At 41.7% G+C, this 13,943-nt stretch overlaps 1 long non-coding RNA gene across 1 annotated transcript; it reads right to left on the bottom strand.

Moving 5' to 3' along the window:
* Window positions 1-1,162: 1,162 nt before the first annotated feature.
* LOC105942703 (uncharacterized) lies at window positions 1,163-13,758 on the bottom strand. The gene is made up of 3 exons (XR_001168534.3): window positions 13,642-13,758; window positions 3,761-3,821; window positions 1,163-1,274 (listed from the first exon to the last, which is right to left on the bottom strand). It is a non-coding gene; the product is annotated as an uncharacterized LOC105942703 (long non-coding RNA).
* Between the last annotated feature and the right edge of the window lie 185 nt (window positions 13,759-13,943).

Genomic DNA, 13,943 nt, shown 5'->3' with positions numbered 1-13,943 from the left:
TAGTAATTTATCAGTAACATTAGTTTTTTGTTGCTGTTTTTCAACTTCCTAATCTGTGAAAAGGTGATATTCTTAGGATAGATTATGAGAAAGCTCTTGATAGCTTAACTGTAGCCAACTATTTTTATATTTTTGTAATATCCACTAAATTGGAAAAGCAGCCCTATTATACAATTGTGTGTGTGTGTCTGTGTGTGTAGCCTCATTATCACTAAATATGTAATATAATGCTTTTAAAAACTAACCTTTCTAGAGCAATAAAATGATTATAATGTTAAGTAAACCTTGATTTATAATGTTTTTAAAAACTAAGTCTTGAATTATACATTTTGACAGCTGAGAGGATATTTATTTTGAAGTTACTTTTCTCCCATTTATCTTGAAATAGTTTTACATTTGTCGAAGAGTTTTCAAAAATAGTAGAGTACCTATATACCTTTTACTAAGCTTCCTCCTGTATTAACACCTTACATAACCGAAGAACATTTATCCAAAGTACAAAATTAACCTTGAAACAATATTAGTAACTAAAGTAAAACATGTACTTGGTTTTTACCAGTTTTTCCAATTTTTTGTAGGTGTGTGCACTGATTTTTTTTTTTACCATGACCGTCTTTTGCCTCTGTATTGAGTTTTTCTTCTTTATTTTCAGAATCAGTGTTGTTAAAAAAGATTTTCCTAAAAGAAATAATTCATGCTGGTTTTAACAAAAAGATGTTTAACATTAAAACTATTATAGTTTCAAGCAGTGGTTTAAATCAAGGCTTTTAATCACTAGCAGGATTGTTTCTGGTATGCTCATGCTTAAACAAAATGCAAATTTGTTCCTTAAAGGAAGGTTTACTAATAAGTATAATGTGCTTAAATTTATGATAAAGTAAATTTTTTGGTAATTTGAACATATTTGATAATTAGTTTGCATGAACGTGTAGTTAGAAATTCTGCAGCATAATTATGTACAAGCAGCTAATTTAGCATCTGAAATTATAGTTTTAGGTGTACACCTGTCAAATTTAAATTAGGAAAATACAACAGCAGTACATGACAAATGAGTGCAGTAGGAGAGGCTGTTTTGGACAGGTGGAGCCTCACACAGGATTTTTCTTTATAGAGAACATCAAGGCAAGCTAACATTTAAATTGGAGGTTGGAGAACGTTCATGGGGATGTTGGTAATTGAGAATTGCAAAGCTGACAGTTGTTCTTTTCTTCCTTAGAGCGGTTCCAATGATTCAACTTAGGTTGGCTAAGTCTAGAACATAAATATTATTTATCCTGAAAAAGAAATTGAGCATATATATTTAGCCCAGGAGAGATTTAGTTTTTAAAAGTGTGTCAGATCAGAATTAAGTGAAGTTAATTTTGAGGGATTTTTGTAAAGCTCCTGAAGTAATGCTAAGGGATTCAGTCAAGTTACTCCAGAACCTACCCTCATCCTATTCTTTTTTTTTTTTTTTTTTTTTTTTTTTTATTATTTAACTTCATTAATTACATTGTATTATGTGACACAGTTACATAGATACTTGGGTTCTCCCACCCCTGCCCAAACCCTCCCCCCTCATCCTATTCTTACAGCTAGCTTCAAAGATGTCACCCAAAGGACACAAATTTGGGGCAGAAATGAAAACTTTCCCGGAAATTAGTCACAGTTGCCTTTATCATCAGTAGGTGGCACTCTTTCCTCAAGGAGTCCTTCATACCCACCCGTTTTTTGACATGCTATATTAGGTTAAAGGTCTCCAAATATATTGCCATAGAACTAAGGAGCTGAGTTTCATGGCCCTTTTAAATATGTAATCATTTAATATTGAACAATAACTAGTAGTTATTTACTATGACTACATTTTTGAAAAACTGAAACATTGGAAAGGAGTACCTTATCATTTGTACTTTGCAGGAAAAGAGTCAAATTCAGACCACACAGTTGGGTGTGGCATCACTCAGTTCATTGTGTACCTGGATTTTTGTTTTTTATTTTAAGTGCCTAAATCACTCAACATAAAATTATAAAATTGTTCTTTTTCTTTCATTTTTACATGTGTGGAAAATCAGTAATTTCTTCATCATTATGCAAATACCCTGGATATACTAATTCAGTCTCTTAAAATTTACTTTTCTCAATAACAGAAATACCAGACTTTTTGGATGTTGCACCAGCAATAGTGTCTAGATTTGAATATTATTTGGGCTATAGAAACAACGAGTTTTTCTTAGCACTGCATGGGCATTCCCTAGCTTTAGAGTTCTTCAGAGACTAGATGATATAGGCAGGCAGACTTCCAACTTTGGTATTTCCAGAGATTGTTTAAATGAGCAGTCAGTCCTCTTAATGCGCCTGGGGCAGGAAGTTATTATTAGATCGAGGATTCAGAATAAGACAGGAATTACCAGAAGTTGGGAAGCCTTCCTAGAGCTGATTCTAGGAGAGGTGCATGCCGGTGGTGATTCAGGGACTCTTTACAAGGGATGCAGTCCTAGTGGGGCGGTACTTGTTATCTGCCTGCTCTTTCACTGACTGGCCTTCAGTCGGAGTTCATGTGAGAAGAGATAAGATGCAGCATTTTTTGAAGCTGCATCTTTTTCTTAGAAACTAACAGGAAAATGCAGATGGAGATCTTTGTTAGAATATTGTTAAATTCTCAGAGAAGAAATGGTCCAAGAACAATTTACATTTCCCCTTTAGCCTTCCAATGCTACATGTTTTAGATATATAAGCTCAGCACTTTGAAACCTTTTCTTTTCTTAGCTCTTGACAGTTTGATTCCATATTTACTGTTTTCCAACTCTTAAAACTGTTTTTTTTTTTTTTTTTTGACACTAGGTTTTACCTACATGTATATATATATTTGTAAGTTGAGACCAAATGGACAAAGTCTTGGGCAGGCACATTTATGATGCGTGTATATTGAAACAAATGTTAAAGGGCCACAAAGATTAGAAATAGAGCTGCTTGTTTTTGTAAATGCATTACTTCTGGTACTCCATAATGGGATATATTGAACTCAAAAATTTGTATATATAGTGTGTCAGCATTTCTAAGTTCTCAAGTGCATTTCTAATGTCCAATATTATGCAGTTTGGGGAATTATACTGTTTGGGCCGATACTATCTGGACTATATAAATTTATAAAATAAATTGAGAAATTCATCATTCCCCTATATTCAAGACCAAAGCACATAAATGCTAATGTAGCTCAGAGAGAAAATAGAGTTTTCCTGCATATTTGAGGAAATGTGAAGTCCTTTTGAAATCTAATAAACATCATCATAGCCTGCTGACACTAAGGAAAAAGGACCTCATTCGCTTTTTCTTTTATGCAGCGATTTACTGGTCCCTACTGCTTTCTAAATTGGATCACTGTAGTAAATTATCCATGCTGGTACCTGTGAAAGTAAGCCCTGGGATCCGTATTGCTCTGTGTTATGCTTAAATCAGCAAGGATGATAAATGTGATGGTGTGGAATTGGAAGTATCAAGGGCTTTCTGTGGTGATTGAGCAAAATAGTGTCTCCACTTGTAATTTACTGTGACCCCTTTTCATTGTGCTTTGTCTAATATTTATTTCAATACAAATTAAATTGTTGTTCCTTCATCTTTATTGTTATTTTACTGATGTAAAAATCAAATTGTGTAATAAAAAATCTCTGGATTGAAGTGGATTTTAAAGTGTTGTGATGCAGTAGAGCATTTTTGCAGTTAACAATCAGCTTTCCTTTGAGCCCAGCTGCCTTGTCGTAGAATAAGGCGAGTTTGAACTCACCTCTGCCATCCTCAGCCGCTGCGAAGAGTGGAAATGCTGTGACTTGGGCTCTGACCTGAAACTGGCATAAAAGAATAATTACATTGGATATCTCAGCTGTTGGCTAGTTTCTGTACGTGTGTGTGTAGTGATATTTATGGCCTAGTGGGTGAGTTACTTCAATCTCTGCAGTGATTCTCAATACACAGTAGATCCAGAGTTGTAGTCACACAAGCCAACAGGGAACATAGATTTCTCTTTTGGGCGTTCCAAGTTGACACATCTTTTCTGTGGAGTTTAATAACTGGTACTAAGTAATACAAGCAATTTGAATCTTCATCCACTTGGACATAGAATGTAAGAGGTGTTACAGAGATCAGTTGTATAAAGGCAGTTGTAGAAGTAAATGCATGTTGGATTAATAAATGAGTTGTTGACATAAGAGGAGAAAGATTAAAAAGCCTACTAAAAGTTAATGGAAATATATTAAAAAAACTATGCATGTGATTAAAGTGCTTGAATCACAGCTAACTTATCTTTTAGTTCAACTCCCTGTACATTTTTTGAAGTCCCTCATACACATGATTGATGCACAGTGCTTTTTCATTTATAGTTTGGGACTGTTTGGAGTTGTGTATGAAACTGAGCTTTGTGCAGGGAAATACCACCTCATCCCTTAAGGCTGGCTGGCTGCAGAGTCTACAGAAGTGGTACCCGGACATCCTGAGAGTCAGTGGGTCTGATCGGGTACTACACAAGCAAAGTCTTTTTAAAGCTTTATTTAGGTTAAGAGGCTGCTTAGGTCCCTTGCATCCCATATCAGAGTGCTTGGGTTGGAGTCCAGTTCCACTTCCTGTTCATGAGCACCCTATAAGGCAGCAGGTGGTGGCTCAAATACTTGGGTTCCTGCCACCCACATGACAGACTGGATTGAGTTCCAGGCTCCTGGCTTTGGCTTTGCTCAGCCCCCCAGGTACTGTGGACATTTGGAAAATGAAGTGGATGGAAGATCTCTGTGCCTTTCAAAGCCAGGAGCTTAGAATGCCACCTGGGTCTCCCACATGGGTGGCAGAAATCTAGTTTCTACCGCCATTATCTGCTTTTCCATACATACACATTAGCATAAAAAGCAGGCCACAAGCAGGGAGCTGCATGGGAAGTGGGGCCATCAGGATTAGAACTGGTGACTGGGATCCTGGTGCATGCAAGGCAAGGATTTTAGCCATTAAGCTACCATCCGGACCCAACTCTTTTGCCTTTTAATGCAGTAAAGTTAAAGAATCCCTAAGGAGGCTTACTAAAATTGGATGTTTGTGTTCGTTAAAGTTGCTCTCAGTATGGGCCCGGCGGCGTGGCCTAGCGGCTAAAGTCCTCGCCTTGAAAGCCCCGGGATCCCATATGGGCGCCAGTTCTAATCCCGGCAGCTCCACTTCCCATCCAGCTCCCTGCTTGTGGCCTGGGAAAGCAGTTGAGGACGGCCCAGTGCATTGGGACACTGCACCCGCGTGGGAGACCCGGAAGAGGTTCCAGGTTCCTGGTTCCCAGCTTCGGATCGGCGCGCATCGGCCCGTTGCGGCTCACTTGGGGAGTGAATCATCGGACGGAAGATCTTCCTCTCTGTCTCTCCTCCTCTGTGTATATCTGGCTGTAATAAAATCAATAAATCTTTTTTTTTAAAAAGTTGCTCTCAGTGATTCTGTGGCAGCTATAATTAACTGTTGTACATATAGTACTAACATGCATTCAGTAACATCAGATCTTAATAAACCTTTTGTCATTAAGTTGTGCAAATAACCTTGAATCAGATTTTTCTTTAAAAGATACATTTTATTTTTATTGGAAAAGCAGACTTACAGAGAGAAGATAAAGATCTTTTGTCCACTGGTTCACTCCCCAAGTGGCCACAGTGGCCAAAGCTGAGCTGATCTGAAGTGAGGATCTTCTTCTGGGTCTCCCACGGGGACGCAGGGTCCCAAAGCTTTGAGCCATCCTCTACTGTTTTTCCAGGCCATATTCAGGGAGCTGGATGGGAAGTGGAGTAGCCGGGACATGAACTGGTACCCACCCATATGGGATCCTAACAATCTCAAGGGGAGGATTTTAGCCATTGAGCCATCAGCCAGGCCCTGAAGCCGATTTTATAACAGCATTTTCAGGGTGGCATTTGGTCTTGCTCTTAGAAATCACATCCAAATTGGAGTACCTAGGTTTGATACCCAGCTCTAGCTCCTGATTCTGTTCCCACTAATGTAGACCCTGGACGGCAGTAGTAACGACTGCAGTAGCTGGCTTCATGCTTCCCCCGTGGGAGATCTGGGTTAAATCCCAGCTCCCAGCTCTGGCTCCTGGATGGTATGGGCATTTGTCAAAGGAAACAATGCATGAGAGCTGTCCTATCTCCATGCTTCTCAAATATCTTGCCCTCCCTTGTTTGTTTATTACTTTAAAGAGTTATAGAGAGACAGAGATCTTCCATATACTGACTCTCCAAAAGGCTAGAACAGCCAAGCCTGGGCCAGTCTGAAGCCAGGAGCTTCTTTTGGGTCAGCTACATGGGTGCTGGTCCAAGTGCTTGGACCATCTTCTGCTGCTTTCCCAGGTGCATCAGCAGAGAGCTGGATTGGAAACAGAAGCAGCCAGAATGTGGACTGGCACCCACGTGATATGTTGACCACACAGACAGAGGCTTAGCCTACAGTACCTACAGTTTATTCTTCCTGTCTTGAAAAGACAAAGCTTTATGTCAACAATCAAATTTTTTCTAGTCTCAAAAATACCAAATCTTACACAGAACACAAAGCAAAGTTTAAAAAAAAAAAAAAAAGGCCTGGCAGCGTAGCCCAGCGGCTAAAGTCCTCGCCTTGTAAGCCCCAGGATCCCATATGGGTGCCGGTTCTAATCCCGGCAGCTCCACTTCCCATCCAGCTCCCTGCTTGTGGCCTGGGAAAGCAGTTGAGGACGGCCCAAAGCTTTGGGACCCTGCACCTGCGTGTGGGAGACCCGGAAGAGGTTCCTGGTTCCCGGCGCGCATCGGCCCGTTGCGGCTCACTTGGGGAGTGAATCATCTGATGGAAGATCTTCCTCTCTGTCTCTCCTCCTCTCTGTATATCTGGCTTTCCAATAATAATAAAATCTTAAAAAAAAAAAAAAAAAGCAAAGGTGCTTTTACTGACAAAATCAACTCCACCTTTGTAGCAGTAATAGCTCTCTCCAGAAATGCATCTTCAGAATCAGTACGCGTTTAAAAGTCCTCTAAGACATACTGCTTTTTTTTTTTTTTAAGGTTTATTTGTTTATTTTATTGGAAAGTCAGATACATAGAGAGGAGGAGAGACAGAGAGGAAGATCTTCCATATGATGATTCACTCCCCAAGTGGCCACAACGGCCCGGGCTGCACCGATCTGAAGCCAGGAGCCAGGAGTCGAGCAGGTACAGGGTCCCAAGGCTTTGGGCCATCCTTGACTGCTTTCCCAGGCCACAAACAGGGAGCTGTTTGGGAAGCAGGGCCACCAGGATTAGAACCAGAGTCCACATTGGGACCCTGGCACGTTCAAGGCGAGGACTTTAGCCACTAGGCCACTGTGCCAGGCCCAAGACATACCGTTTTTAAAGTGCCCTAAGTGAATAATAAGGATGCAAAAATAGGGTGGTAAAGGCTGAAGATGAAATTTAGCTGTAGTGTTCAAAATACGGGTTAGACTTGCAGTTCTGTGATCACTAGGGAATTTGCCACAAATGGGGAGTGGCTGGACCATGTGTGAGGTATAGGAAGTGTTGCGATCAGAACATCTTCCCTGAAGGGCGGTGTAAAGGTGCCCAGCCCTAGGGCTTTGAAGTCCGGTTGCTGACACTTGTTAACTGACCTCTACTTCTCCTCTGTAAACTAGAGCAGTAACTCCTATACTGTGAGATGAGCTCACAGTGTTTAGCATAGTGCCTCACACTAAGATCTCAGTAAGTTTTGCTGTCATTTCATCTGTAATTTAGAGCAGTCCTGTAGATGGCTGAATAAATTGAGTAGTTAGCATAATTTCCCACTTATATCACAAACAGTAAGTAACTATAATTATCCCCTAGATGCCATATTGTAATTGATGATTTCACCCCCACCCAGGTACTGTTTACATTCTGGAGACTACATGATACTATGATAGAAGTGAGAGCTTCAGTTGAGTACCTAGGTTTCAGGAGTGAGTACTTCACACAGCTCAAAACCTTGGCGAGCACATGTAAGCACTCTGAACATCTGTTTCCTCTTGTAAAACAAGGAGAGTGATACACGAAATCATGCCATGTATGAGTCACGGCATGGGCTTTCTTGCCTTCCACCCTCATCTGTTTTCTAGAATGTTGGCTCTCTAAAGGCCACTCTCGGGCCCGGCGTTGTGGCCTAGCGGCTAAAGTCCTCGCCTTGATCACGCCAGGATCCCATATGGGTGCCAGTTCTAACCCCGGCAGCTCCACTTCCCATCCAGCTCCCTGCTTGTGGCCTGGGAAAGCAGTTGAGGACGGCCCAAAGCTTTGGGACCCTGCACCCGCGTGGGAGACCTGGAAGAGGTTCCTGGTTCCCGGCTTCAGATCGGCACAGCACCAGCCGTTGCGGTCACTTGGGGAGTGAAACATCGGACGGAAGATATTCCTCTCTGTCTCTCCTCCTCTCTGTATATCTGACTTTGTAATAAAATAAATAAATAAATCTTCAAAAAAAAAAAAAAGGCCACTCTCGCAGAGGGGTGTTTGTTTGAATGATGTCCCTTAGGAGAAACATCTGTAAAACCAGCAAAGATCTGACTGTTAAATGTTTTCCCTGGGAGTCAGGCCCCATCAAGGTTATTGCCTTCTGGCTCCTGTGCCTCCATGCACCCTGAAGTTCTGGAATCTGCCCAGTATTAAAGCAGAACCATTTGGAGCTGAGAACGACTGACATTGTCCTTTGGAGGTAAGACCCAAGGAAAACTGGAACCGCATATAGGAAGGAATAGGTGAAAACTACTCACTGGGGGTGGTCTGTGATGTAATGAGTTGGGCTGTTCCAGGACTTTTGGTCCATTTCCTGCTGATGCACCTGGGTAAAGCACCAGAGGATGACTCAAGTGCTTTGGCCCTTGCATCCCATGGGAGGCCCAGAAGAAGCTTCTGGCTTCTGCCTGGCTTAGCCGCATCGCAGTCATTTGGGGACTGAACCACTGGATGGAAGATCTCTCTCTCTCTTTTTCTAACTCTGCCTTCCAAGTAAATAAAATAAATCTTTTTTTAAAAAATGAGTAAAAGATTGTTTATAGAGAAGCACTGCCCAGTAAAAATATAATTCAGAGCACAGATATGAACCACACATTTAATTTTTGTTTTTTTTTTTCATTTGAGAGAATGAGAACTCTGACCCACTCCCACATGATTTCCATGGCGAGGGCTGAATTTGGGAGATGGCAATACAGTTAATCCAGGTTTGAGGGGACTTCAAAAATTTCATGGGGGAAGAAAAAAAATGGAAACAAAAGATAAGTTTACCTTGGTTCAAAAAATGTTTGAACTTCATGAGCAAGTTTTTGCCATAATACTCATTCTCCATGAACTTTCTGAAAACTTTCTCATATCTTATTACATGCATCAGATAATGTGAACTCAAGAGAGTGTATACACCACTAATAATGTTGAACACACCATATGGTTTGGATTCTTAGAAAACACAGTGTCTCCTAATGCTAATCCTACTTATCAAACCATTACCTCATCAAACCAGCCCAAGAACAGTTTGTATCAGTTGCGTCTTCAGCAGTTATCCAAAGTCAGATTGCTTCTCTTCACCCACCAAAGTTACCATCAGGGACCAGAGCACCTTCTCTCACCTAGATTATTACGAGAGCTTCCTTCCTTTTCCTCTCCTGCTTTGGGTCACTGGCCTCCCCAATTTCTGTTCTTGATTCATTAACTACAGCGATTCTATTAAGTGATCCATTCATTAGAAAATGTCTCCCGTGGACAACACCCTGCAGTGCCTTCTGACCTTGGAGTCCTTGCCGTGATGGGCAAGACATCTGTCTCCCTCTGCTGGTATCCTCATCTGGGCTCCCCTAATTCATTGTGTTTCAGCCTGGCTGGCTGCCTTGCTTGAAATGTGCTACTGCTCCAAGCATACAAGTACTTCCACCCTAGAATGTTGACCTAGACATGCTTTAGCTCATTCTTTTACCCCTTTCAGCTCTGTATAGAAGTGCCACCTTCATAAGACCTTTCCTTACCACCCTAATTATTGCTACACTCACCTCTGTGCTTTTTCTCCTTCCCTGCTTTATTTTTCTCTGAAACACTCATCATTGTCTGCTAGTACTTGGTATTTAGCACACAGCACCACTGCACAATTGTTTATCATTTGTCTCCCCTACAAGTGGATATGCTTTACCAGAATGGTTTTTGTTTTGTTACCAAAAGCCAGTTCCTGAAACAGTAGGCATTCCATAAGTAAAATGCAGAATACTTGCAACCAAACACACCCTACTTAAACAGGAGAGGAAATCTGTTTTGAAGGACATTGGGTAGTTAACCTGGAAGCAGCAGAGGATTTGGCTTGAATGCTACACAACCGGGAGTTTGCACTGGGAACAGTCATTGCTGTTTGTGGAACTCTCCTGGAAATCCATACAAATGACAGGTCTTGAAAAGTTCGTTAAAAGTGCATGTTATGGGCCCGGCGGCGTGGCCTAGCGGCTAAAGTCCTCGCCTTGAACGCCCCGGGATCCCATATGGGCGCCGGTTCTAATCCCGGCAGCTCCACTTCCCATCCAGCTCCCTGCCTGTGGCCTGGGAAAGCAGTTGAGGACGGCCCAATGCATTGGGACACTGCACCCATGTGGGAGACCCGGAAGAGGTTCCAGGTTCCCGGCTTCGGATCAGCGCGTACCGGCCCGTTGCGGCTCACTTGGGGAGTGAATCATCAGACGGAAGATCTTCCTCTCTGTCTCTCCTCCTCTGTGTATATCTGGCTGTAATAAAATGAACAAATCTTTAAAAAAAAAAAGTGCATGTTATGAAAAAACCACATACATTGATTTCAAAAACTTTGGAACCAAAGTAATTCCATTTTACATGGGCTTTTTGAAGTGCCCTCATACATTCCATGAAAAACCTTGCTTTTCCAGTTACTTTGCTTGAAATTGAAGCTGCTCACAGATTTCTCAGGGCTGGAACCTGTCCCATGCATGGGTCCTGATTGCAGCGGCCTCGGAAAGCAAGTTCCAGTCTTTTATCAAGAGGAGGTAGCCTGACAAGATAGGAATCTCCTCATCGGCAAAGCATTGTTCAAAAATATGATAAATTTCCTCCATTGGCACTGAGTTCTTTGTTGTTGCTTTAAGAGTTGTTTATTTCAAAGGGAGAGTGACAGGGAGATAGAATTTTCTATTTACTGGTTCATTGTCCAGGCCAAAACCAGGAGCCTGGAAATCCATATCCACATGGACAGTGGGAGTCCAAAGGCTCGGGTCATCTGCTGCTGTCCCGGGCATGTTGGCAGGGAGCCAGTCCAAAACAACCCTTAAGCATGACATGTGATACAGGATGCTGCTGTCACAATGTAGCAGCTTAAGCTGTTGCACCAAAATACAGCATCCCCTTTTGCCCATTTTTTAAATCTCAATTGAACAGATCTAATTTAGCAAAAAACAATTTTTAATTTAGAATTTGCTTTTATAGCAACTAAAAATGTTTCAAAGTTTTCTTCATTCCTAACTTTGCTCCTATCATTACGAGCTGCATATTTTCTCATTTGACATCTTGATAAATAATACCCCAAATCCATGCCTTGAGTAGGGACTGGTACTCCTTTGGTGGGGTGTTGGGTGAGCTAACAAGTGAACATATTACTATGGCAAAGGAGTAAGGCTATGAACCCATTATCAGGAAATGCAGCCAGGATGTAAAGCAGTGGGCTGTCATCTCAGAGCTCTCACCTGTGTGTTACCCTCAAAACCACTGCATTCAGTAGCAAGGTCAGTGGCAAGCTGGCTACCCAGGTCTGGCAGCATATCAAATACTATGACTAGTCTTGACATCACTTTATATTGTCTATCATTTTTATGCTTCCTTTCTTTTTTTTTGTTTGCAAGGGTGATTGTTAAATTATCAGATATTCAAGTGTTGAATTCACTGTCATTACTACACAGTGCAGTTGCTAAAATAACATGTAGCAGATGCCACAGTATAAGTTAATGAATAATTCTTCCTTGTACTCTGGCCTCTGATTGCATTGCCACAGACATGTGGGTTGAGCAATCATTCTTTTTTCAACTTTTTATAAAGCATTACTTCTTAATTTTTTAAATACCCCTTTGTTTATTTCCACAAAATCCTTCCATTTATTCCAATATGGGGGGGGGGCAGTCTCTGACTTTTTATGGCTTACTTCCGTTAAAGGCAATGAAGATGTGAAATACTTCAGTGAGCTTGTTCCTTATTGAAAATGGGCCAAAGCCACGATCAGCCTTGTTTGCCATCTCATAGCCACAGAGCTGAGGTCTGAGCTTCCAAGGACATATTTGCAACCTGTCACAGCCATGCTTGTCTCCTGGCCAGAAAACAGGATAGTGATTAGATTTTCTTTGCATTCCAATTTCTCTACAGTTGTTTGTGTCCAGAAGTACACATAGCATTGTTATAAGTAACACCAGACTGACTCAAGTCAGTCTCCTTTTATTACTCTCTCTAAAAAAAATTTTTTTTTATTTATTTTTAAGGCAGAGAGAGAAAGATTGTCTTCTTTTTTTTAAAAAAAATATTTTATTTAGCCTACTGGCTAAAGTCCTCGCCTTGCACATACCCAGATCTCATATGGGTACCAGTTCTAATTCTGGCAGCCCTGCTTCCCATCCAGCTCTCTGCTTGTGGCCTGGGAAAGCAGTTGAGGACGGCCCAAGGGCTTGGGACCCTGCACCCGCGTGGGAGATGTGGAAAAAGCTCCAGTTTCCTGGCTCTTGGCTACAGATCAGCTTGGTTCCTTGCGACCACTTACGGAGTGAACCAATGGATGGAAGATCTTTCTCTGTCTCTCCTCTCTGTAGATCTGACTTTCCAATAAAATCAATCTTTAAAAAAAAAAAAATCTAAAGTATCAGGTTAGCTTTCTTCAGTGGGAATCATCCATAAAGATTAGTGGAGATTTTCATGCAATTAGTAAAATTTATTAAACTTTTAGGTATATTACAAAGTTGAATTTCTGTTAAGATGTATTCATAAGGAAGGAATAACTTTCCAGTAATATTCAGAGATTTGGGTAATACTGAGTCTAAGAATATATGTAAGATGGCATTTCTTTCTTTTAGTGTCTGTCCACTGAATGTTTTACATTATCATAGGAGGTTAAAATTGCCTCAATATTCTAGTGATAATTTGTTCACTTCACTCATCTGGTAAAATAAGACTGTTAAGGGGCTGATGCAGTGGTTAAACAGGCTAATCCTTCACCTGGTTAAATCCCTGCTTAGGGCTCCTAATTTCCGTGTTTGAGTGCCTGCCTCCCAGACTCCCGCTGCTGCACACCCTGGCAGCAGCAGGCGGTGGGTTAAGAATTTGAGTTCCTTCGACCCAAACTGAGTCCAAGATCCTGGCTTTCGCCTCACCTGAGCCTGGCTACTACAGGCATTTGGGGGAGTGAACCAGCAGATAGAAGATCTCTCTCCATCTTTTTGGTTTTCAGACAAAATGCAAAATAATAATAAAAAATTTACTTTGATGTGAAAAATTTGAAAGCCATGCTTCCTCTTTTCATAATACACAATCTGCCCTAACTTCTTAAGGACATCTCCTATGGCAAAGATAGTCCAGGAAGGCCCCTTTGGAGCACACCCCCAGATACACACGGTTCACGCTTCTGTTAGGTCTCCGTGCACCTCTGCAGAACCCAACGTACCGGGAACATATAGCACTTCTTGGTACATTACAGGCAACACTTCAGGGTTCCGAGATGAGCTCGCCTTTAGGGTGCTGGTCCACAACGGGGTGACAGAGAACGAGGGACCTGGGTAGAGGATCGGAGAGTGCTGTGTGAGGACATTCCAACACCCGGGCCCAGCACAAAGGGGCAGAGAGGGCGGCTGCGTCCCCAAAGGCGTCCCTTGGCGGGGATGATTTCCAAGAAAACACACCACACAGGTGCGGGCAGAAGGCCGGGCTCCATCCCCACCTTCACTTGCAGCTACGCCCTTCTCTCCG

Source organism: Ochotona princeps, chromosome 11, assembly GCF_030435755.1.
Source record: "Ochotona princeps isolate mOchPri1 chromosome 11, mOchPri1.hap1, whole genome shotgun sequence".
Classification (NCBI taxonomy): domain Eukaryota; kingdom Metazoa; phylum Chordata; class Mammalia; order Lagomorpha; family Ochotonidae; genus Ochotona; species Ochotona princeps.
The sequence above is the reverse complement of the archived record's forward strand: the minus strand, read 5'-3'. Positions and strand labels throughout refer to the sequence as shown.